The sequence below is a fragment of the Ambystoma mexicanum genome, chromosome 3p, assembly GCF_040938575.1.
Source record: "Ambystoma mexicanum isolate Mex_15411 chromosome 3p, UKY_AmexF1_1, whole genome shotgun sequence".
In the NCBI taxonomy this organism is placed as follows: Eukaryota; Metazoa; Chordata; class Amphibia; order Caudata; family Ambystomatidae; genus Ambystoma; species Ambystoma mexicanum.
This window is the reverse complement of record NC_090925.1, coordinates 1249998853-1250024820: the sequence shown is the minus strand read 5'-3', so window position 1 is coordinate 1250024820 and position 25968 is coordinate 1249998853. Positions and strand designations below refer to the sequence as shown.

Sequence of the window (25968 nt, the reverse complement as noted above, 5' to 3'; positions counted from 1 at the left end):
AAGGCATGGATTGGGGCCCTGTGTGTAGCACGACCCATAGTGATGGTGGAAAAGAAAATGAGTGTGCCGAGTTATTTATGGCAGCAGTTGTTTGATCAAAGTTTCTTCCGTATAACACTTCTGCTGTAGTCTTGCAGATTTTGGGCTCTTCCCTATGGATAACATACGCACATATGTCTTCCGCCAAACCATTACAAATCAGATTGGCACTCAGGAACCAGGCCCTTCCGTCCGGCAGATATCCCCGCCACAGGTTTTGCAGCTGCCTTTCCGACTGTCCCACTAATGACTCTCCACTGCCCCCCTTTTGTCTTCCCGAGCCAAGTGCAGTGAGATCACCAACAGTGGCAGGTAGGTGTTATACAAGACCCCCTACATTACATTATTACTTACATGGCATTTGTATTGCAACATGCACAATTAGGCAGCGCCCCTGTCCTTCCTTGCAACTCCCGGAGAACCGCCCATCCCCTGGGAACGTTTGCTAGACTCATTTCAAGCCGACTGACAAGTGACCGGAGCAAATAGATTTAGTAATGAGCAAAAGGAAACAGTCCAATTATGTTGTTTGGTAAATGAAACCCTGCACATATACAAGCCCCCTCCCGATGTTAGTACGGACAGTGGATAAAATGAGGCCTCTGGGGTCACACACTACAGTAAAGCTTTAAGGACATTGCAAATACATTTTGGGAATAAGACGAATGTTGCCTTTGAAAGATTCTAATTCATTTGTAAGTGATAAGTCAAGGGGGAGACTGTCCACAATTACAGTACAGCATTAAAAGGATTCACTACGGCTCAAGAAGGGTACTTGAAGGACCCGCCTTTGATGCACCCGTCCAACACTTAGGGAAAGCAAAGATCATGGCAAGCAAAGCACCCCACGTTGTAGGAGGCAATGGGGATTGCCGAAGAAATTGAGTTATCTCGTAAATGCACCAATATGGCTAATGTTAGTCACACTTGACTGAGGAAGGTATATTTGCTGTAGTCAAAAGTGACGACTGCAGTGTACCAAGTAATGTCAGGGAGAGGGATGAGGGCGTAATCCACGAGACTGGCAAAGCCAATATATATGCATTGGGTAAAAGGCACAGAGTGAAGGTGGCTCGGGATGTAAAACATGTGGCTGGGCTGGGTATAGCAACAGCACTAAAGAATGCCCTGCCTTGCTAGTCGGTTTTGTCATAGGTGTAGCCTCAATGGACACGATCTCACTGTGTAGAAAATGATCAGGGGCAAGAGTGAGACGAAAAAGCAACACAATGTGTGCTTGCAAACAAAACAAAACATTGTGCTAGCTGTACAAGATCACAAGAATAGATAAACTATCCTTGCAACATTGGGGTAGCCTAGAAACCAAAAAGGGTTTAACTTCTCTCAGAACCTTTATCAGAAGGTACAGGCAACTGGATGCTGACTAGTAGCTGGGAGCTGTGCCTCCTCTCAGGAATCCAGCACCCTGCTAGCTTTCCTATGAGTTTCACTGTTAGAGTGCCCAGCAGGCATCTTGCTCTACCCTTCAGTCTCAGGGTTGTACTCCGAGTAAGCTTCATGCTTCATCAGTTTCAACTTTGAGCACCCAGCATGTGGCGCATTTGGGATATTGCACTCAGCTCGCTCCATATCTAGGTAAATAGCATCCCACCCACTATGCATTCAACTATAATGCAACACCTTCAGGTATATAATTGCCCAGCACACTTGGTGTCCAGAGTCAAGCACACAGCCCAAACGGAACTCTGATGTCAGCGTTATAGCAACCAGAACACATTGTGCACTACTTCACAGGGAATTTGGGAAGGTAATAATAGGGGCTAGTAGATAACCCTACCTTAGCATACCGATAGTTTCCCTATTTTATTTTTTTATGGTGCATATAGTTATAAACTTTAGCACACAGTTACAAAGAAAAACATAAAAAGGAAGAATCATTATCACTGCATACATTACACACATTATTATTACATACACAATCTATTTTATGTCTCTGGCAAAATATAGCCATTCAAATACACAGAGAAATGAAGATAACTTCTTCCTTAGTTAAATATATACCTTTGTTAAATATATACCAAATACCATACTGACCTATTTACATAGTAGCAATGCATTAAAAACGGGTAAAGTAAAACTAGATTACCCATTGCTACTCATTCCATTCAGGAAAAAGAAAGGTCTAACAAATCATGGAAACCATCTGCATGCATATAACATACAGATTGTACAAAAATAAGAGAACTGAGAAAGAAATTGAAAGAAGTAAAAAAGCTGAAACAAGAAGACAGACTCAGAACCATAAAATCACTAAAGCAACAACATAGGAATTGGATGAAAACCAACCAAGTTCAAATTCTCCAAAAGGATGCTGAAAAATGTTTTACAGACTTAAACAAGAGGAATACGAAAGCCATCTGGAAGCTAATCAATGATAAGGAAGATGCCAGAAGTAAACTGATTTCAGGAGTGACAGATTGAATAGAGCACTTTTCGAACCTGTATTCTATTCGAAATGACAACAAGGAAAAAGAACGTGACACGCAACAAGCATCATGGAAAATACAATGGGATCGTCTTGACATTCTAAATCAGATACAACACCTGAACAGCTGAGAGCTCCGGGCCTGAGCAATTCAATAATGAAGGAAAACCCTGAAGAGTGGGCAGACATATGTTAGCACTTATTAAATACCGCAAACATCTATGCGGAAATACCCATGACATGGAAAACTGCAATCTTGATTCCTATACATAAGCAGGGCAATAGAGCCATCCCTGCTAACTACCGACCGATTGCCCTGCTAGATCCATTGGGGAAGCTATTTGCGTGAGCAATTCAGAAAAATATGACCACCTGGGCAACACAGAATAACATTTTTGATACCGACAGACGGGATTTACAAAGAATGTTGGAACCAACATAAATTTGATACTATTAAATATGCTAAAACACAAAGCATGCAGAACAAAGATGAATTTGTATGCGATTTTTGTGGACCTACAGCAAGCATTTGACTCTGTGAATCGACAAAAATTATGGGCAAAACTAAAATCATGTTAGTGCCCTGAGGATATACTAGAGCCCATAAATGCGCTATATTGAGAAACAACCACAAAAGTGTGCTTATCCCAACAGGGTGCAGTATCAAAGGAGATTCCAACTACATCGGGATTAAAACAAGGCTGTCCTTTGGCAGCAACTTTGTTCATTCTTTAATAGCAGATCTGAGAACAATTCATGTTGCCATAACAGGAGAACCCCCAAAATTGAACAACGTGGAAATTCCGTACATGCTCTTTGCAGATGACATAGTGCTATTAGACAAAACAGAAAACGGACTACAAAAAAGACTAACAGCACTGGTCCAATATACAGAAAAAAATAATCTCCAAATCAACAACAAAAAAAACGGAAGTGATGGCATTGACTAATAGACCAAATCCTCGGAAAAAATCACTGGGTATATTAATAAAAGCAGAAAAAAATCAAGCCAGTAACGACGGTAAAATACCTAGGATTATGGATACGTATGGATAAATCAATCTGAAACAGAAATGGACTGGGCAAAACAGCTGAAAATAAAAACGCAATCACGGGCACGTCAAGGATCAATAATACACAGAAAATATGGGAAGTTCTTATTGAAGCCCGTGTTCACTTTCTACCGACAAAAAGTCATAGCAATAATAACATATGGAAGTGAAAGCACCTTGAACATCTCGGCACAAATTTGGCTGATATTAGAAGCCAACTTCTGGAGGAAAATTCTCTCATTACCGACGACTTATCCAATTGCACGGATAAGATACGAATTAGCACTATAATCACTTCGATCCATAGTGATACGGAAGAACATAAATGTGTATAGGAAGACGCTCATCACAGAAAAGATCCCATCAATGGATATATTACATGAACCTCCACAAACAACAAATAAAGCTACAACAACCTTATGGGGGAATACCTGTAGACAACTTATGAAGAATGAAGAGATTACCTCTGAACTCTTGATTAATCGACCAGACAAAGCGAAGCAAAAAATTAAACTCAGTGATTGGAAACAAACATCGACAGAGAAATCAAAATACCTAATGAATATACATCCTGAAATAGAAGAAAGAAAATTAAATGAATTACCCCACTATCTATGTCACTTCCCTGATCGCCGGATCAGAGACATCTTCTTGAGGATGAGACTAAACATCCTTCCGAAAAATGAATATCTAAGAAGCACTTAAGCAATAACAACGGAACAAGCTACATGTCGATTTTGCACACAAGAAGATCAGAAAGAATCTCTCTTCCACATCTTTAAGGAATGTCAGGAACTAAATGAAAAACAAATAATATTTGCAAATGTGTTTAAGCGAGCAGCTAGAACGCTTAATTCTGATGAACGATGGACATAGATTGTAACAGGAAATGATAACTTAATTACATGTAGAATAATCCAATTCTGGGAAGCAATTATGAATGAACCTTTAACAATGGACTAAGGAAAGATTCTAATACATTAGTAGCAAATTGATGTTTATTTTAACAAGCATATAATTGTAATTTTTCCTCCTATTCTCCTGTTTCAAATCAAAGTTCAATTGAAAGTAATTCATAAATGAAAAGTTTGTGACAAACAAACATTTTAATTTAAAAAAAAAATAACAACATCACTCACAGATCGGATTTACACCTATTAAATACTTGTCTTCAAGTTTCTTGGCAGCAATTTTCCACACTTGTGTAACCGCAATTATTGGACCCTGGCTTTATCCAGACAAACATCTCAACCAAAATTGACAAGATTGTATACTTCCTAAATCTGCAACATGTTTACTATAGTATTGTATATGTGTCATTATCATAGCACTGCATGAAGTCAATACATGTTTTGATGTTTCAAACTGTAAATTACTCAGTTGACAGTTGAATCCTCTTTTGGAATCTGATGCTACACACCATTTTGTTGTCCCAGACCTCACGTTCATTCAATCTAAGGAGCATAAATGCTCTTCTTAAAACTGGAGAGGGAGCAATTTTTAAATCTTGTTTTTTTTGTAAATAAAGCCCATCTGTGCAAAGATTGCAAGTCATTTCAATTTACTAACTTTCTCATGGCTTTTAACCCAATCCCATTTTTCAGAGCACTCAGTAAAGGGTTTATACCACATATCCAATGCCTGCCTCCCATCTAGGTATCCACCCAATGAAATGAAAAAGATCCTCATTCCGTTTCTGTAATAGTTCCAGAGTACGACTCTTATGTTGTATCATGGCCAACCTTACAACATTTAATAGGGAACCATCCAAGGCATACATTAGCTTTGTAAATAGCTTCCCCCTATTTATCTTGATCAGGGTTGCTGTTAAAATGAGCCTGAACTCCAGTCTAAGTGCTTCTATTGTAAATGATCCCAGTAGCCCCACAATCTTTCTCCAAATTGCACCTTCTGTTTTATCAGCCCATAGGGCATACTCCCTAAATGATGTCTTCAATGGATACAGCAGTGACGGAACAAGCCTCTGCTCGTATACATTTAATACACATATAATACTAAAGCCAGATTATTTTGGGAAAATTGCTTTATAGCAGCTGTGAGGAAGGCATGGTATCAAAAGCAGACACTGACAATGGATGCACATTTCAAAAACCTTTATTTAACTCTAAAGGGGTTTGGAAACTGCCCATCTTGCCCTATCTCTAGAATGGGAGTAATCTCGAACATTAAAACAAACAAAATAGTCCACGTCAGGATGGTCAAAATAAAAAGGCCTATACAAAAAAAACAAACAAACAAAAAAAAACGAACCTTGCCCTCCTCAAAATGACAAATGTGTTAAGGGAATACAAAAGAAAAATAGTGTCTCCAAAAAGACATGTCAGAATGGCTTCAGCATTTCCCTTCCACAGGTTCAACCCCACGGGGCTCATAGAGTCTCTTAAAAAACAAAGAATAGGTGGATGGCACACTTCTATCAGCCTTGCACACTCTGGCTTACTGGTACAATTCAGCAGTTCAATCTTAGGCTTCCATCTTCTGGTAGTTCAATCAGTACCTTAAGACTTCGCCCGCCGTGCCATTAATATTCAGTTTGCATTTACTTTCTCCATTTCTCACAGTTCTGCACAGACTTCCCTCTGCTGGGCTCAAGACTGTATCTCCTTCATGCGGGTTCCCTGGCCCACGTTATATCCAAAGTGATTTATCCAAAGTATGTTTTCACTGTCGAAGACTTTCAAAACTGAAAAGACTTTACATAGACCTCTGCATGACCACTTCAACCTCTCATCAATTCTTCAATTCACAATCAATACTCATCTCATGGAACCAATACCTCTTGGTAATGGGGAGGAATTATGGGAGCTGTAGTTTCCCGTAAAATAAGCCGGGATAGGGGTTAGATTGGTTATGGGAAAAGACAGATACCATGTCTCACCATTGGGTTCTTCTCCCCTACTCCCCGAGAACCCCCTACCCAGCTCACTCGCTTGTCCACCACCAGGGTCAGGATCCAAAAGTGATGGTCTTTCCCTGGCCACCTGAGTACGGGATCCCCAGGCACTAAGTTGTGAAACACCCTCTTGTTTTTCACCCAGCTGAAAGTGAAAGAATTCTTGACTGTATTTTCTTTAGTAAGAGGTCACGATTTAGGCCCATCTCAATTTCCTGGCTCAGTTAGGTATAGTTAGACACACTGGACAATCACTCAAATTAAGCCTGCTTCTTTTACGATTTGAGCCTTTTTTTCCCCCAAACGCCATATACAGGAGTTTTCCAAGTTTACTAGAAGCCCATTTTTATCAGCATAGTCAAGCATGGCTTGCGCACTATTGCATAAGCCAGTATAAGTACTACCAAACACAGCAAAATCGTCGGCATGTCCTAGCCAACTGATTTTCACAGTGCCAAGCCTCAGAAAAGCATTCTTGACAATTTGCTACCAATATCTGCAACATAAAGATTAAACAGGAGAGCTAGAACACAACCCTGTATGACTCCCCTCCTGATAGGGATAGTATCCGAAAGTTTCCTCAATCCATTAGGTTGCACCCTGGCCTTATTATCACAATACATTTTGACCACAATTTCCCTCTGTCTTCGGTGTCAAATGCAGATGTAAAGTCTGCAAAAAAGGACATACAAAGGGTTCTATGTCGTTTCATCATCAGGCATTTCAAAGCCTGCAATTTAAACGTGATTGACAGTTCATCAGTTTTTTTGGGGGGTCTCCCATACACCCCTCCTGCACCTATTTTTACCTATACCCAACCCCACATCCACTTATCTGCCCTTCACCCCCACCCACCAAAAATTAGATGAACTGTCAAACACGTTTAAACTGCAGGCTTTGAAATGCCTGACGATGAAAGAACGTCGTACCATACAGAGGTAAGGCATCTTTTAGTTTGCATTGCTCAATCAATGTGTTAATGTTAAGGATATTTATACTTGTGGAGAGGCCCTTTCTAAACCCAGTCTGGCAACATTTAAGGATATCCTTTGCCTCAATCCACTTATTAATTTCCTTAAGTATAAACACAGAGAAAATCTTACTACACATATCAGTTAGAGCCAGCAATCTATAATTTTCCGGGTTACTGCATAGGCCCTTTTTATGAAAAGGCACCAAGTAAGGCATCCTCCAAGAGTCAGCAACCAGACCATATGTCCCTACCTTTTTGAAAAGATCACACAAAATGTCTGCCCAAAGGAGAGAGTTCGACTTAGTATGATATTGCATAACCCATCAGGCCCAGGTGCTCGTGAATGTTTCAGTTTCTTAATTATCTCAACAATCAAGACATGATCAAAACCAAGCTTAACCCTGCCTTTAGCGACAATAATTTCATCTCTACCATCAAACTTCTTAAGGAGGAACAGCCAAATAGGTCCACTAATACAGCATTTCAAATATGTTCGATTCCTTTGAGTAATGGATTTGTAAGAGGATCACAACTTTTGATGTCACGTTCAACCAAGTTTTCACCATCAATTGCCACACCACATTTTTGTTATTGTGCAATTAGTTTAATTAATTAAAAATGTAAGCACACTTCATATCAAAATTCATATCACAATTATCAACATGCACATCATTCTAACACTTTCTTCTCATCTAAAATGTCACTTAACTACAACAAAATACACATGATTAAAACACTTTTCTACACATACAATTCAATGTAAGTACTTAATCCCTCAAATGTGCGATTTGGAAATTGGTCCCCTTTTTTAAATCGCCTTCCATATATCATGTGTTGCTGTACTTGATATCACAGAAGTTGTCCAATGTATAAATTACCAAAATTGAGCTCCTGAACTGTCCTGCTGGTTACTCAAACATTTTCCGTAACTCTTCATATACATGGGTATCAAGGCTTTGCATTGAGACAAGATATGACGACTGGTTTCTATTTCTTCATTACAACTTCTGTATAATCTTTCTACGTAAGGAATGTCCAACCATGCTCCTATGAATTCCCATGTATGCAAAACATTAATGCGCATGTGTAATATAAAGCGCTTGAGCTCGATGCTGGTTATCTTTGTCAGGTAAAGGGACGGTATATGTCTTTGCCAACCCTGTCGGGCTATGTCCTGATATCGTATCTTTGTGTGTAAAATATCCACATTATTTACCATGTCCCAATCCTTTGCTTTCTTTTTTATTTTACTGTTAGCGTTAGGGTCTTGTACTAATATTTCCGGGTCCAAGTTCAGCTGAGCTATAAACCTTTATGCAGATTCTTTAAGTGATGTCAAAAAACTATTTTTACAGTGGTTGTCTAAAGTTTTCCCAACAACCTACACAAGTAGTTTGACTCACCATTACTGCATTTAAATTTTGCATACAGCAAAGTTCTTTATACTCGCCAAGTAGTTATTAATGAGGTCATGCCGTACTCCAGACGTAGAGTCTCCACTGCTACTGATCTTGTAACGTTTATGATAGAATGCAGAATTTTGCCTTCCAATTGCTCTAGCCAACTTATCTAGTCGGCATCCAGTGCGGACAGTCCGTACATTATGGTGGGCATTATGCTAACACTATATATTTCTAATAGACCCTCTATGTTGTTTCCCCCACAGTGGCTCACATAATGCTTTATCGCTAGCCACTTCTTCCAGACTTTATCACACACTTTTTCATAATAACATTTCCCAGAGGTGTTCGCTGTTATGGAGAATCCCAAATAATTATTCTCCAATGCATTTATTAATGGAGCATCATTAATTTGCCAGATTAATTTTTTCTTATTGCCAATGTTCTTTTAACTTGGGCGCAATGTTTTTGTTTCTCTATATTACTCACCATTGCGTTCTCTATGGCATATTTTGTCAGAGAGTTTAATGATCTCTGCAACCCGATCTGGGTGTGATCAAATATAATATCATCAGCATAAGCCAACATTGCAATCTTCATACCGTTTACTCTAGGTGGGACATTTTTTGCCTCAACAAATATGTTTTCCATATCAGCAGTGAATAAGTTATATAATATTGGTCCATGCACGCAGCCCTGTTTTTAGCCTGTATTTGTTTCTTGAAATTTCGTAAAATGACCTACTACGTTTAATGAGATTGCAATACATGTGTTTGTGTAAAGACGTTGGATGAAATCCAACAAATTTCTGTCTATTCCCCAGTCGGTAAATAATTTTCCAAAGGCTAGTGCGTGGCACCAAATCAAATGCCTTTGAAAAATCAACGCAGTAAACGTACAAATGTGGGGTATTTATGTTCTTCGCCTCAGCCTTCAAGTGTTGAACCACTGATATATTTGTTAGTGTATTATGGTTCTTCCTAAATCCTGTTTGGAAACGGCTAAGTATGGCCTTCTCTTCTGCCCATTTAGTCAGTTTCCTCAAAAGTACACTAGCAAAATAAATTCGACTGGTGTCCATAAGGGCTATTAGCCTATAATTTTGAGGATCTTCCCTATTTTCTTTTTTAAAAATAGGCACCAATATCGCTTTATGCCAACTTTTTGGCAAGATCCTGTTGTTCTCATTAATTTAAACGTTAGTGCTAATATATGTGCCCATATTTCCGGTTGCGCCTTCATAACTATATTTGGTATCCCATTGGGACCTGGCGCCCGAGAACTCTTTAAATTCATTATGTTTTATGAATACCTTCTTCAACAATCTCGAATGTGACATACTAAATAAGGTTGTATCCTCCATAATTAGGTTATTTTTAACCTCTGGAGTACTGTACAGTTCTGCTACATACTCTAACCATTTTTCCTCAGAAATTAGGTTTAATTCCATAGGTGATAGATCTTTCTTAGGGGTGTTAAATTGAGACCAAAAGGATTTACTATCATGCGTCCGTAACCATCTGAACAATAATAACCTATTCAAATTTTGTTTGCTGGACCTATGTTGTTTATGCCAATTTCTATAACCAGTATCTATTTTTCTTATCTGAAGATGTTTTACATAAGGGTCTATTAGTGTGTTTCTTTTAATTATGTTTCTCGTTGTTCTATAGGCTCTCTTTCTATCAGCAATAGTTACATCAAAGGGTATCCTACTTTTCATGTTGTTGTAATACCTTTCTCTACTTGTTTTTATTCCAAGAAATTTCACATATGATTCTAACAGGAAGTGCATGGGTAGGGGGAAAGGGCAAGTGCCTGGGGGAAGGAAGAGGGGAAAATGTAGTGCAAGGGATAGAAGAATAAATAAGATAAATAAAAGCAGCCAGATGGTGGCAAGTGCAGTGTAAGAGCAGAATAAGTGCTGGTAGGGGACTGTAGGGATACAGAAAAACAGTCCCCAGGTGCAATGGGTTGCCAGGGGGGCAGGGCAGGTGTGCAAAAGCGGGGCCTAGCTTGGACCCAAGATCAGAAAGGGTTGCCAGGTAACCAGTGCAGTTTCAGCCAGGAATTTCAGCAGGGGAGAGAGGCATAGAAAGCAGAAACAAAGAGGAAGGTTTTGAGGTGTTTCCGGAACCTGAGATGGTTCTCTTCAAGTTTCAGGGAGGCAGGAAGGCTGTTCCAGAGGGAGGCCCCTGCTGAAGAGAGCTCGACCACCCACTCGTTGCTTGGAGAATCGACTGACCCTGAGGGAGTTGGAGGCAGATGAGCGAAGAGCCTGAGATGGAAGGTATTTGGGAAGAGAAAGTTGCAGGTATTGCGGCCCCAGAAGGCCTTGTGGACAATGCAGAGGGTTTTGAACTTAATCCTTGCAGCCAGTGCAGATATTTCAGTCCTGGAGAGATACGATCCCTGGGCTTGAGGCCAAGGACAAGTCTCACAGTCCTGTTTTGGATAAGTTGCAGAGGGCAGAGAGTAGAGGCAGGCAGAGTAAGATAGAGACTATTGCAATAGTCCATCTTAGAGAGAACCAGGGCTCTGGAGACGGTGAGCTTCTGGGGGAAGGAGAGGAAAGGAAGAATACCTCTGAGGAGGTGCAGCTGGTAGTGGGATTTCTTAAAGACGTCTGAGATGTGAGGTGAGAAGGAGAGTGTGGAGTCGAAGATGACCCCAAGGTTTTTAGCCTTGCAGGTGGGAGCAGGAAGAGGGCCAAGAGAGGCCGGCCAGAGAGCTGCAGGGAAGAAGGGAATGGGTGTGCCGATGAGTAGGATCTCAGTCTTACTGGCATTAAAGCAGAGGTCATTAGCGGCACACCACTCCTGGATAACAGACAGACAGTCAGAGATGAGGGAAGGAGAAAAGGAGGCCGAGGGTAGCCTGAACATGAGCTAGGTATCATCCGCATAGCACTGAAAGATGGGGCATAGAGTGGTGATGCGATGGGCAAGGAGTGCCAAGTATTGGTTGAACAGCCAGGGAGAGAGGTTAGACCCCTGAGAGGTGGTTGAAAAGGCTATGAACAAATCTAGAGGGATTACACAAGAGCAACTCTGTGTACCAAAAGCAAAGACTGAAGAATTTCCTCTTTTATGCATCTCTAAATTTTCTAGACAAAGTTTCCAGATTAGTAAAATCATTAAGAAACAGTGGAATGTGCTCCAACATGACCCATTACTACACAAACTCTTCCGTAAACCGCCCATGATGGCGTTTAAACGAGGCAAGAATCTGAGGGATAAACTAGTGAGAGTTGATATAGTACCAACGGATAAACAATTACGGCTCAGTACACAGAAGAAAGGTACTTTCCCCCGTTTGGGATGCTGTCACTGCAATAACATTATCAAAAGGTAATTCTCTCTCACACCCTCACAGTGGCAAAAACATTCAAATAAGAGATTATGCTACTTGGCTCACACCTGGGGTCATATACGCTATGAAATGTCCCTGTGGGAATCTTTATGTGGGCTAAACATCTAGACCAGTTAAGGAACACTGGACTGAGCACGAATCAAATGTGAGATGTAGAAACTTAAAATCCCTGGTGGCAAGACACTTTGTAGAACATCAGCACTCAGTAGCCCAAATGAAGTTTTTAGTATTGGAAGTTGTGAAACGTCCAGTAATAGGAGGCAATTACAATTCTTGTCTCCTCCAACGAGAAAGGTTTTGGATACACTTTTTTGATACTATACATCCCAGGGGTCTCAATGAGGATTTCAGTCTAAACTGCTTTGTATAACCATTCACAAGGTGATTAATACACATTCATATCTAAATATGGAGTGGACATGATTCTAGGTCTTTCTTATTCATGCAGAATAATATGAATCTGGGTACTTTGAAAACCGTTCAGTTGAATATTGAACATTAAGTCGATCTTTGTTAGACTTCAGTAATGAGACTTTGTATATGTATATGCCCGTCTAAATGAGGAATTGGGTCCTAAATGACTGTATATTATCGATTATGTGGCTATTGTACATGTATCTTTAATTATGGATTCTATGCAACCAATCCGTGTAAAATGTAAATTATGAACCACCAATTGTTAATATTTTACTTTGGATCATTGAATGTTGACTGTGTGCTTACAACAGGTTTAGTGTTGAATTCATGTCGGTCTATTTGCCGAGAGAAATCCTCTCCATGGTGACTCTGTGGCCTATTGTTTCAACTGTTCAATAAGTTAACTCTTTTGTATTTGTTTACCAACTCTTATTAACGATAGGTGTCCGTTTGAGCCAATTAGATCACGACTTTTTAAATGTATTTTATCTTTTCACTACATCATTTTTTAATGGTATCATGGGATCAATTTAAGTTGGGCCACTGTTTTTTCAGTCTTATTTTGTGCTTTTTCAATTTTATTATTTAAGGAACTCCTAGTACTGTTCAGATTTGTAGGTGCCATTCTGTTAGCCTTTGGTGTTCATAGAATAGGGAGCAGCATGCTTTCCAGCCATTTGCGATGTTTCCTTAAGATGTCCGCTCTCCATGGAGAGTGGGTTTTTAGTCCTTGTTCCAATCACATTAGGGACTCTTATGCTTTACCTCGGGTCGGCTGTACAGCACCTTTGCTAGCCATTATCTTTGTTCCTTCTTAGATTATGCACGTAATGCAGAGTATATTTCTAGTCCTCTCTATTTCGATAGGGGAGGCCATAATCATTACACGTCGGCTGTTCAGCGGCAATCGACACCCTGCTGGACTTATAGAGAGGGTTGGTTTCACGTCGTGCAGCACTCTAATTGCATTTTCCCACTTGTTGGAAGGTAAGAATGTTGGCATGGGGACCAAGAACCTTTACGATAATATATTTGAAAGTTGGCCTAAAGTTTGATAAATTGCTCTTTTGTTGCTTTCTTTTTGAAGTATCACTATCGGATCCCATATGGAAGTCTAAGGGCTATACCAGTACTGGGGAGTCATCACCCGTCTAGAATACACTTCATATATCGCTGCGTTGATGTGCTGTGCCTGGGGCTTCACCTGCTTTTTCCCTTTCCGGGTAAGCCTAGTTATTCTACTTGTATGTTCTGTAAGGGCATATATATATTTTACCAAAATGTGATGGCATTTTTATTGCATTTATTGCTAAATGTAGTGGCAGTTTGTGCCAGCAGTAAATATGGCACATATTTATATATATTTGTTTTGCCAGTATAACATGTAAATAAGTTGTTGGTGGCATGTAAGGTACAGGTTTTACAACACAGCCAAGCCCAAATGGAAACTGCAGAGAATGAAATCCACGCATAGAAAAGCTTAGTGCTGCCAGGCCAAATATTGAAGTGCACCAATTATTTTATTTTTTTGATGCCTTATACATGGAGACTACATTAATCATAACTGACTAACTTAATTAACATTGCTAAATACTAATTCTAACCTCCATAACATTATAATGTAGTCTCATGTGCAAAATGAGGTGAAAATACAGGTTTTGGTGGCACTACTGAAATGCATTTTAAATGAACACTGGCGTTTACTTTAGCTTGCAGGGAGCAGAAAGAGTGCTGCAGCAGGAAACCAAAAAGATACAATAATTCTGTTCTGAAGCTCTCATTGTTCTGGACATGAGGGTTGTTACAGAACACATCCTTGTTAACCTGATTGGGGGAGAATTATAGGCAGACATGTCAAAATGGGAAGGATCCGAGCTTTGCTAATGGCAAAAATTGCGGAGAGGAGTTCGTTCAGACTGGGCTGTGAAGACAGACGGAGTTCCAAGGGGTTAGGGCGCTGGCTATGAGAGATATCTCACAGGCGCTCCCCACACACAAGATTTACAGAAGCATTTCGTGCTGTCACTGGGCCTGCCTTTGCGAGTGGAGCAAGGTCGTGCTGAGAAATTCAAAGAAGGATCTTTTGAGTGCCGTATATGTTTGGCAAGATTTATTACAGTGTACAAAGGTTAGGAAATCACTGCATGTTTATACTTTTCATTTTTCGAATGTGGGAACTTTAATCTACGTTTCAAATAGACCAGCTTGTTCTATTTTGCTTTCTTTTGTATTCCAGAGGCTGCTGTAAATAACCATGGGAAGACTTGACGACATGTAAATGTAATTCAATATAATAATTACCTATGAAAACAAATGGGAGTTTGTGTCATTCATGCATCTGTGAATTATTTTCAATAGATGATATCTAAAGGGGAGGCTCATATTAGTGCAGTAGCGCATTTGCCAATTTATCAATGAAGTAAAGTAACAGAAAAGCAAAGGTTTGTGTGCGGTATGATGAATGCCCTTTTCTTGCATGCTAATGGGAAAGGATCTGATTCATAGATTACTGGACATAAATAAGCCAGTGATACTTTATGAGACATAGATTACTGGATGTAAATAAGCCAGTGATACCAGCCACAAAATATAGGTGGCGCTCTAAATAAAATCATTGGGTTATAACAGTGCATAAATCCGAGGATCTCTATAGGCCTCTATGGAGAGGTATTCTAATAGAAAGGAAAGTTTTGTTTTATGATGGGGTTATAGTATAAGGAAGAAAACCATGCTCATCACTATATCACCGAAGCAATTACTGCAAAACAAAATACCACTAAAATTACCACCAATATAACCTAATAAGGTATGGTCACTAAAATAATGTGATGCCAAATCCAATCTAAGTGCAAGACTAATTTACCACCAAATTTCCACCACTATTTTTACGGTAAGAAAATACCGCCAAATCCCAAAATTACCCCAGTAAGACATGATAGCTTACAAATAATGGCGTGTTGGCCGGGAAAGTGGCTGTAGAGCACCAACTGGGCGTGGCAAGTGTGTCTAACACTACCATACGTGCATTGAAGGGAACCCATTTCATGAGAGCAATGTGACACTAGAAGTGAATTTCAGAATGTCTCAAATGGAGGCCATATTCCCAGAGTTAGTGCAATATCTGGAGGCAGAGCTATGTGCACATGGGACATGGTCATCAAATAATGCCACAGAGTGGCATGACCGTATCTATGGTGAAATGCAGAAAGAACCATTGGACAGCATTTTTGCGGAAGGTAGCATAATCCAGGTCTGTCTTTTGAGATTATTAAATGCTGCTGATAAACATGCAGAGAAAGACTGTCTGATACGTCTATGTGCCAAGACATGGTTCATTTGAAATAGGTCCCTGTGAATCCAAGAACATGATGCCAAGCTGATTAGCAGATTAAAAATTGAACTGGATGGAGCTAGTGAACAAGAAGAAAAGTTAAGAGCAGAACTAGAGGTATGTCAAAAGAACATGCAGTCAAAATGTAAAGATCTCGACATTCAATTGTCCCAAAGAAAGAAACAGTTTGAGGATAGTGAGCAAGAATTAAAACACTTGAAAGGGTTGGTAGATCATATTAGACAAGATAAAGATGAAGTTATTTTGGAAATGCAGATTTTACAAAAAGAACATTTTGAGAAAGAAAGTGATCTTCAAAATGCTGAACAAGAGATAGTTAAAATGTTTCAAGAAAGAGACAAAAGAATTCAATGAATGCCAAATGTAAATGAGCGATATGCAAAGTGTGATTAATAAGATGAGTGATGAAAACAGTTATTTGCGTAAGAAGGCAGTTAGGCTCCTTAAAATGTGCAAGGATTTGGAACAGCAAATTTGCATTTCCAGGTCCCATGACAAACGAAAGGGCACCACATTCAATGGAGTTGAGGTGAATTCTATTTCTACACAGAGAGCTAGTGCCCCAGTGGCTGGGCAGGTGACTGAACTTGGTTGCAGCGCCCTCGGGGGATTTGACACACCCATTGGGGGCCGCCACCAATCCCATACAGCTGAAACAAGGGTTGAATCACAAAGTAGTGCAATCCCATCATTAGCAACAAGTTGCCCTCAAAATAATGAAATCAATCAAGGCTCTGATCAAACCATTTAAAAAAGGATGGAAGTGCTGCATAGAGGACCACTTAGAAGCGGTGCACAATATATTTAAAGCCCTCAAAAATACCTAAAGAACAATACAGAAAATACTTTCACTTAACTCTGGATGCTCCCACAGCCAGTATCATTAGAGGATTAAATGAACAGCAGACCATGACATGGGCAGAGTTTGAAAAAGAGATTAGACATAATTTTTCTCCATTCCAGTCATCATAGGAGGCAAAGAAAGTTGCTTACACAATTACAGCTGGGCCAAATACGTCCCCTCGCCAGTTTTTACAAGATTTAAAAAGAGCTTTTTCTCGCTTTGATATATGTTTTGATCCCAATTCTAATGAATTTAAAAGTGCCTATTTCTATGGGTCGCAGAAAGACATTATATCACAGTTAGTCCGCAAATGTGACCGTGACAAGTCCCTTGAGTGGATTGTGCCCCAAAGTACAAAACTATATGAAGTGCTATACTGTCAAGGCAGAGTGAATGATAAAATGAAAGATACTAGACCAAAATCTAAAGAATCCTCAGCAACAGTGATGGAGATCAGGTCAGCTAAAATGTCACTTGAGTCCGCCCAAAGTCCAGGTAAAAATAATATGACACCTGAACAAAGGGGTAATCAACAGAAGTTGTCACTCCCTGCACCGATGTTTCAATCACATGATCCTAGTAATAGGGAGAGCTACATTAGCCCTAGGTACTTACGAGACATGCCCCGGGCAGGATATCAGCCTGATATGTCAGGTATGAACAATAATCAGAGACAAAGTCAGGATCAAAGAAATACTGGTCCCTACCAGACATTGGGGACACAGAGCAGATTTTACCCTAACACCATGATATATGGTGATTAGGATAGACCCCGATATGTGGATCGATTTACTGAAAATGGGAATCAGCATAGGGGACAATACTCACAAAATGAGAGACAGGACTTGAGGCAGAGTATGAATTATGCCCCACGTCAATACAATCAATCACCGCCACCGGGGGACTACAACCAAACGATAAGTGCACCCCGCTCCCCTCCACACATGAATCAAGAGTTCAGAAACAATACCGGTAGAAATCACTCTCCTGAGAGATATCAGAATAGATTCAACCAGGGGGAAAACAACCAATATCGGCATAAGCCACAGAGAGAAGATTCTAGAGAGATGGAAAGATTCCAGTGTCTCGAGGCCCAAGTGAAAATGTTGGCTGAACAAATAGAAAAACTATGTATGGCACAAAAACAGTCATCAAAGGAGGGGCAGAAGGCCATAGCAATGACCGAGTGGTTTCGGATAAGTGACTAAATATTCATGATACCTGCAATGCTAAAAAGACAGATTGCCCTGATCTGGTTTTGCATAATGACTCTGAGATGCTTAATGATTTAAAAATGAAAATACCGGCAAATGAACATGTGACAGAAATTGCAAATACATCTAAAAAAGAAGTTCCGTTTAACCTGTAGTTAAATCAAACATTGGAAATTTGCACAAGAAAGGCTATGCCTGATGCAGCGGAAAGAGGAACTATAGTTTATGTGGATGATGTCCTGATAAAAAATGAAAACTTAAAAAGCCATTTTGATGACATTAGACATGTACTTGGCCAATTGCAAAAGGCAGGTGCCAAAGTATCTTTGCAGAAAGCCCAATGGTGCAAGAAAAAGGTGAAATTCCTTGGCCATGAAGTAATTGAACATGGGCTAAATCCACAAGAGAAAAAGGTGGAGGCCATACAGAAATTGAAAGATCCTAGAAATGTGAAAAGTTTAAAAAGTTTATTAGGAATGACTGGATATAACAGGAAATGTATTGAAAATGATGTTGAAATTACTCAACCATTAACTAAACTATTGAAGCTGAATACACCCTGGAAATGGGAAAAGGAGCAATCTGAGGCAGTTGCTAAATTAAAGGAATGTCTTATAAAAACACCATGTTTAGCACATCCCACAAAAAACAGATTTCTTTATAGAAATAGTTTTCACTGAACGTTGTATGTCAGCAGTGTTATATCCAAAACATGATTTGAACCACAAAACCATTGTTTATGCAAGTAAGGCATTTTCCCAGGTTGAGATTAAATTCAGTGAATGTGAAAAGGCCCTTTTGACCACTGTGTGGGCGTTGCAGCATTTTCGCCCCATTGTTCAAGGGGAAAAGGTAATCATTGAGACAAATCATCAACTATTACAGTTTTTACAGAGTAAAAGGATTAGGCCAGGCAATCTAGCACAGTCCAGAATTACTTCATGGACATTGGCATTGCAAGGCTTTCCTGTAGAAGTGAGATATGGACAAAATAAAAAGAGCCCAGTTGCTCAAGGGTTAGCAGATTTGCATGACTGTGATGCTGAATGTGTATCAAACAAAATAGAGGAGGAATCTAGTTTGCAGGAGTTTGAACAATCACCACAAAGCTTTTGAAGAAAAGACATGCAAGAATTTACCAACTGTATATGTTGATGGATGTGCCTTTCACATTGAAAATGACAGCAATAAACAGTTGGTATCAGGGATAGGAAATGTCTGGTTGAAATGTAAGGACATTCCTAGTATAGGGATAAGAATTGGAGCTAGGAGTAGTCAGGTAGCAGAATTGGCTGCCATTTATAAAGCAATTACTACTGCAGTTGATAATAAATTCAGTGAAATTGTCCTGCTGACCGATTCGGATTGCCTAGCTGGAAAACAAGAGGCATGCTTACATATAATAAAAAGCCCCTCAACATGGAAAAATGATACAGGCTATAGACAAATTAGTGTCAGAGAATGATTTAACAATATACTGGAGAAAAATGTGTGGGCATTTAAAATCTCCAGGAGAAGATAAAGAGGGAAATGATAAAGCAGATCAATTAGCCAAGATTGGGGCTGTTATGGGAGAGTTCTTACCCATTGAACACTTAATTGTTGAAATACAGGTAGGTGCAGTTATACACTCTAAGGCTCCAAAAGAGGTAGAACAACCAGTAGTGCAATGGAGTTATGATAACCAGATCAAGATCTGATTAAGGTGCAAAAAGATGTTCCAATATTGGGGATCTATTATAATCATTTGATGGATCCCAAACAAAATCCTTTAACTGAGAATGATTGCACAGGAAAAGAAGAGTTGAGGGTATTATTAAAGAATAAAAAACGAATTAGACTACAGGATGGACTCATGATCAGGGAATCCATAACAGGACAAATGCAGTGGGTGGTACCCCTTTCCTTCAGAGGGCTAATGCTACACCATGCACATGATGCAATAACTGCAGGACACAGAGGTTCGCAAAAGACTTTAGAGATAATGAACGATTATGCTTACTGGCCACATACATCCCAAGAAGTGGAATAATATACTAGGGGGTGCCTGGTATGTGCCCAATTTAAACCTGCTTCACCAATGCATAGAGCTCCACTGATGAAGAGGCTTAACCCTTCCATGGTCAGATTTGCAAATTGACTATGTAGGGCCTGTAAAAAGGTTGAGTAGGGGGAAACGTTATATTTTGAGCGTGGTTTGTTTAATGACGAAAAGGATAGAGTGTATCCCTGCACCAGATTGTAGTGTGCAAACCGCAGCTACATTACTGGTAAATCATATATTTTCAAGATTTGGATTACCACAAAGAATAGAGTCAGACAGAGGAAGTCATTTTACAAGCACTTTAATGAGTAAAGTGTGGCAGATACTGGGGGTGAAAAGGAAACTGCATATTGCATACCGACCGGCCTCTTCTGGGAATATAGAATGTTACAACAGATCTGTTGTGGAGATATTAAAGAAGTTTGTAGCGGAGGCAGGTTCCAGCTGGGATTTACGATTAGCCCTGGTTTTGATGGCAATCAGATCGAAAAGCAACAGGTATCAGCCCTCATGAGGTGTTGACAGGTAGGAAGATGGTACTGCCACAACATTTATTATACAGGGCACATGAACAGACACTTGTAAGTGCATCTACAGTTCACGAATATGTGGAAGAACTGAGGAAGCATTTTCAACATACATTTGCATTTGTGCAGCGAAATTTGGAAAGAGCTGCTGACAGTGCAAAGTCATATTATGATAGAAGGATGTCTGTGAAAGAGCATAATGTAGGTGTAACGCTCACCTGATTCCGGCAGAGGTGCCGGTCTTGACTGGGTGAATGCCGTATCTTCAAAGGTGATGTGTAACACACGGTTGGCTCTTTGGGCTGGACCTCTGTGCACTGTATGTCTGACTCGAAGAGTAAGATGTCTGCAGATAGAAAATATGGGATTAATGAACTGGGGTTATTGGGTGCCTCTCTCCTCTTCCCTTTCTCTTCTCCTGTAGAACCCCAAAGGTTAACACCCTCACCTTAGGTAAGTGAACGCCGAGCTTTCCATCTGCCTCGGGGCAGGGTGCCGTAACCAGTTTCTTCACTGGATAAGGGTGCAGGCCTCTTGACCTCAGAGGACTGCTGTCCGTCGTTAACTGCACGAACGGTAAGTTCTGGGCACTTCAAATGTCTTAAAAGTCTTTTGTAATGATATCTCTTGTTTTGCAGGGTTCCGGCGATGGCGGATGGCGGGCTGATGAGAGTTGAGGAACGAACCCGCGTGAGCAATAGCAGCGCCTGGAAGCACGTAAGAAAGCGCTTGTAGCCTGCTTCACGATGCGCACTAACTGTCCCTTTTATCTTGCAGGTACAAGTTCGGAGCTTTAGAGAAGCTGAAGGGTGCTGGAATACCCACTGGATTCGGCGTGGGAAGGAGTAATGGCACGTGAGTAATAAAGTTGCCCAATGTCTTTAAACGCACCTTCTTTTGTCTTTCAGATGCGGGATGCAGCGCCGAAGGCCTCCGGAGCGTGCGAAGAGCTGGTAAGCTTTTGTCTTTCAGATGCCGGAATGCAGTGCGAAGACCTCCGGAGCATGCGAAGAGTAGGTAAGCCTTTGTCTTTCAGATGCCGGAATGCAGCGCGAGGCGTTGGTGACAGCCAATGGACCAGGTAAGAGATGCGCTGCCACTGAAGACCGTAGTGCTAACCTGTTCTTTCTTTGTCTTTACAGGTGCTGCTGAAGACTGGATTCCAGGATGGTAAGCCTTTGTTCCCTTAGGCCCAGGATCAGAAGCAGAAGACACGATGAGCGTTCTGCTGCAGACAATGCAGAATAACGCAAAGCAAGATTCATCCATCGGGTGTGGTTTAAATAGCCTCCTGTAGTGCTTAGGTGTCTCCTTCCACAGCCACGCCTAGGTAAGAAAAGAGTTCCTGCTTTCCAGAAGAGTTCCACTGTTCTGAACCTAGGGAGTGGCTCCTGCCCCACCCAACAGGAAAAGTAGTCCCAAACAAAAGAGGATTAGGGGTTCAACCGGCAGGTAAGTAAGCAGCATGGTCTGCTGCAGGTAAGTCCACCCAAGCGCTGGGACTGGGCATCTTTATGAGCCTGGTGCCACTGGCGCCAGGACAGGGTCCAAAAGGTCCCAATTGGGACTGGCTGGCACTCGGAACCGGGGTTATGGGTCTGCTTCCAAGGGAGTCGGGCAAGTCCTGATCTTTTGGAAGCAGAGATCATGACAGTAGGGGATCAGGTATGTAAATTCCATTTTGGAAAAGGTAAACATAAAAATTCTAAATTTCTTGCAGCCTGGTAAGGGCCATTTGAAATTGTGGATAAGGTGTCCCCAGTAGTTTACAAAATATTGAAGACAGAGGGTGAAACGGTGACAGAGCAATTTGTTCATGTTAACCAAATCAAGCCCTGTCATCCCACACATGAAATCAGGAGACTAGAGCAAGTAGAAACAGCTTAAGTGCCCTGAAGACATGGAAAGGAAGACACAATGGTTGTTCTCATGGTGTCCCCCGCCATACTTTTTCAAAAAAAAGTATAGATATGTTTATTGTAGAGATAAATGTAAATGAAAATACCATAGGTGATAAACATTGACATAAGGGGCTGAAGCAGATTGAATTATTATGGTACAATGTTGAAATATATTTTGATGTATAATGGTGTTTTATGTATATGTTTGTTTTCTCTCTAACATGTGCTTAGTTTCAGAAATCAAGCAGAATGTTTTGAACTATATTTTTTATGGTAGAAAGGGTGAAATTGGTATTGTGCTATGTACTTAATCTGTCTCTTTTCTATTTAATTTAGAACAACTAATTGTTCTTTTGAGGTCGGAGGTCGCAGGACCGGAGGACACGAGAGATGATGGAGTCTTGGAGTCCACTGGAAGAAGCTCAAGTAATGCCTACGGACCTAAATATGGAGGTGAAGACAAAGTAACAGGGACGCCCAAAGAGATGACTTCTATGGAAAAGAATCCAAGGGTGCAGCCTGGAAGAATTTCACTGAATGAACCAGATAACGAAAAGTTGATGGTCCGAACATCGTAGAGGTGCATGTCAATCATAAAAATGATAAATGTTTTAAAAGAACAGTAGTGAAATGAACTTAATCTATTGCGTTCCTGATGAAGCATAGTATTATTCTATGGAACTGAAAAGGAGTGTGGTGGAGAATCAAAGGTTTGTTATTTTAATTAGTTGTTAATTATATTAGTCATTTATTTTATTTGATTGTTTTGTTATTATACATAAAATGTTGATGGCGGACACTTAGTTAAAAAAAAAGTTATACATACATATTCACATGTGTATGAAGACTCATGGACCCATTTGGGATATGTTTTACTGCTATTATGATTGAGCAGTGGTTTATTATGAAATATTTCAATGTTCATTTTATTAAGTCGCTATTATTTCAATTGTTATTCATATGATGAAAAGAAAGAAGAACAATTTGGGTTTCCACCAATTGTGGATTTTGGTAGCCAGAATTGTCGGAAAAGGAGGTTATGTAGGGCATATATATTTACCAAAATGTGATGCCATTTTTATTGCATTTATTGCTAAATGTAGTGGCATTTTGTTGCCAGCAGTAATATGGCATATATTTTTTTTTCTTTGCCAGTATAACATGTAAATATGTTGTTGGTGGCATGCAGGTACAGGTTTTACAACACAGCCAAGCCCAAATTGAAACCGCAGAGAATGAAATCCACGCATAGAAAAGCTTAGTGCTGCTAGGACAAATATTGAAGTGCACCAATTATTATTTTTTTTTTTGATGCCTCATACATGGCGCCTACATTAATCATAACTGACTAACTTAATTAACATTGCTAAATACTAATTCTAACCTCCATAACATTATAATGTAGTCTCTTGTGCAAAATGAGGTGAAATACATGTTTTGGTGGCAGTACTGAAATGCATTTTAAATGCACACTGGCGTTTACTTTAGCTTGCAGGGAGCAGAAAGAGTGCTGCAGCAGGAAACCGAAAAGATACAATAATTCTGTTCTCAAGCTCTCATTGTTCTGGACATGAGTGTTGTTACAGAACACATCCTTGTTAATCTGATTGGGGGAGAATTATAGGCAGACATGCCACGTCAAAATGGGAAGGATCCGAGCTTTGCTAATCACAGAAATTGCGGAGCGGAGTTTGTTCAGACTGGGCTGTGAAGACAGATGGAGTTCCAAGGGGTTAGAGCGCTGACTATGAGAGATATCTCACAGGCGCTCCCCACACACAAGATTTACGGAAGCATTTTGTGCTGTCACTGGGCCTGCCTTTTCGAGTGGAGCAAGGTCGTGCTGAGAACTTCAAAGAAGTGCTAATCTTGGTAAGATTTGTGCCAAGTGAGGATCATTTGAATGCCGTATGTTTGGCAAGATTTATTACAGTGTAGAAAGGTTAGGAAATCACTGCATGTTTATTCTTGTCATTTTTAGAATGTGGGAACATTAATCTACGTTTCAAATAGACCTGCTTGTTTTATTTTGATTTCTTTTGTATTTAATTTGGTTACTTTCTCTCTTTCTGGTTCAAGCATGCTTTACATGTGTACAGTGGGCTACACATGGGTCACTTCTCTTTTGATCTCGTTTTATCCCCTTCTTTTTCATCACATCCAGTTGGCTCTATGGACTTTCTGGTGATGGCTTTCCCTAGACTTAACCATTTGAATGTTTCATTCCTACGTTATAATACACACATGATGCTGGATTCATAAATTATAGCAGAATCATATCTCTTTTACCATTTGGAGTGTACGCAATCTATATGGCTGTTTTACACATTTATTTATGTGTACATTGCTCTTGAAGAAGGGGGCTTCACCCCAAAACGCGTCAGCTAACTATAGACTGGCTGTATGAAGATACAACCACCATAAAACTGCAATATCACACATTTTGTTACATCTACATTTTTTTTATTCTCTGCATATTATTAGGAGCCTAATCTGTTTTGTACAGCGTTCATAAAGTGTACAGGGAACACGAGGGTCCTTAAGTTGGACAGTCTTCTCCTTCTTGCACCGCGCAGATTTCCCATGACTCAGACTGGCCGTTAGGTCAACTGGGTGTAGTCATTGTATTTTTATAGGTCTGCTGCATAGATGTGAGGAAAATGGGATATTCCATAAAAATCAAACATGTTTTGAGCTGTCAAATAAGCAACCATGAAAATATAGGAGACCATTTCAAAGTAAATGTGTGGGCGACATGTTATTTTTCTGAAACAAGGCACAGATGTGGGTAACTAACTGGAGTTTTCTGTTGGATTTCATAAGAAAAATGCACCCATCACAGATCATATCACTCAAATGTTAATTCTGTTTAGTGTCTGGTCTCAAACAATGGTTAATGCAATGAAACAGGAATAGAAAAGTGCTTCCTGTTTAAATGCTCTGGAATAACAAATACAATGTTAGTAATTCAGTATTTGAGAGGCAGCAGTGGAACCTGCACGGCCAAGTTCGCTGGACATGCGAGTGAGGTGAGGCAATGTCTTTTGCCCCTGATGAAGAGTGGGGTGGGAGGAGGAAGAAGGGTCTCCCTGAATAAGAAAACAGCAACTTGACCACCAGCACCTCTATCCCCTTCCTGCCATTCACCAGCTGTTTCTGCATTCATGTGCAGAGTGGTGGGCGGAGAGCGGAGAGGTGTCCACATCTGGAGAATGCACACTGAGAATTTGCTCAAGCTAAAAGTCAAAACAAATTCTGCAATAATAATATCAGTCCCCCCCCCCAAAGAATAACACATAGCTGCCAAGTAGCCCTTGCTTTGTTGAATACATTATGCCATCCGATACAGGTCTCAGCTGGGACGAGGAGGCCCTGACTTGCAACAGAGAAAACTGGATGACAAGTACCAAAATCGAAATTGTTGCCATTCTATGACAGGACTGACTGAAAGTGGCACCCATGATAGGTCTCCA

The 25968-nt window shown here is 40.2% G+C and overlaps 1 protein-coding gene and 1 long non-coding RNA gene across 2 annotated transcripts in view; one reads left to right on the top strand and one right to left on the bottom strand.

Moving 5' to 3' along the window:
• Positions 1 to 25968, bottom strand: part of PLBD1 (phospholipase B domain containing 1) — a 424699-nt gene that overhangs the window by 9342 nt on the left and 389389 nt on the right. The window lies entirely within an intron of this gene.
• Positions 1 to 25968, top strand: part of LOC138581412 (uncharacterized) — a 578201-nt gene that overhangs the window by 190904 nt on the left and 361329 nt on the right. Inside the window, exon 3 of the long non-coding RNA XR_011304546.1 lies at positions 22832 to 23205. This is a non-coding gene — a long non-coding RNA (uncharacterized lncRNA). The remainder of the gene's footprint in view (positions 1 to 22831; positions 23206 to 25968) is intronic.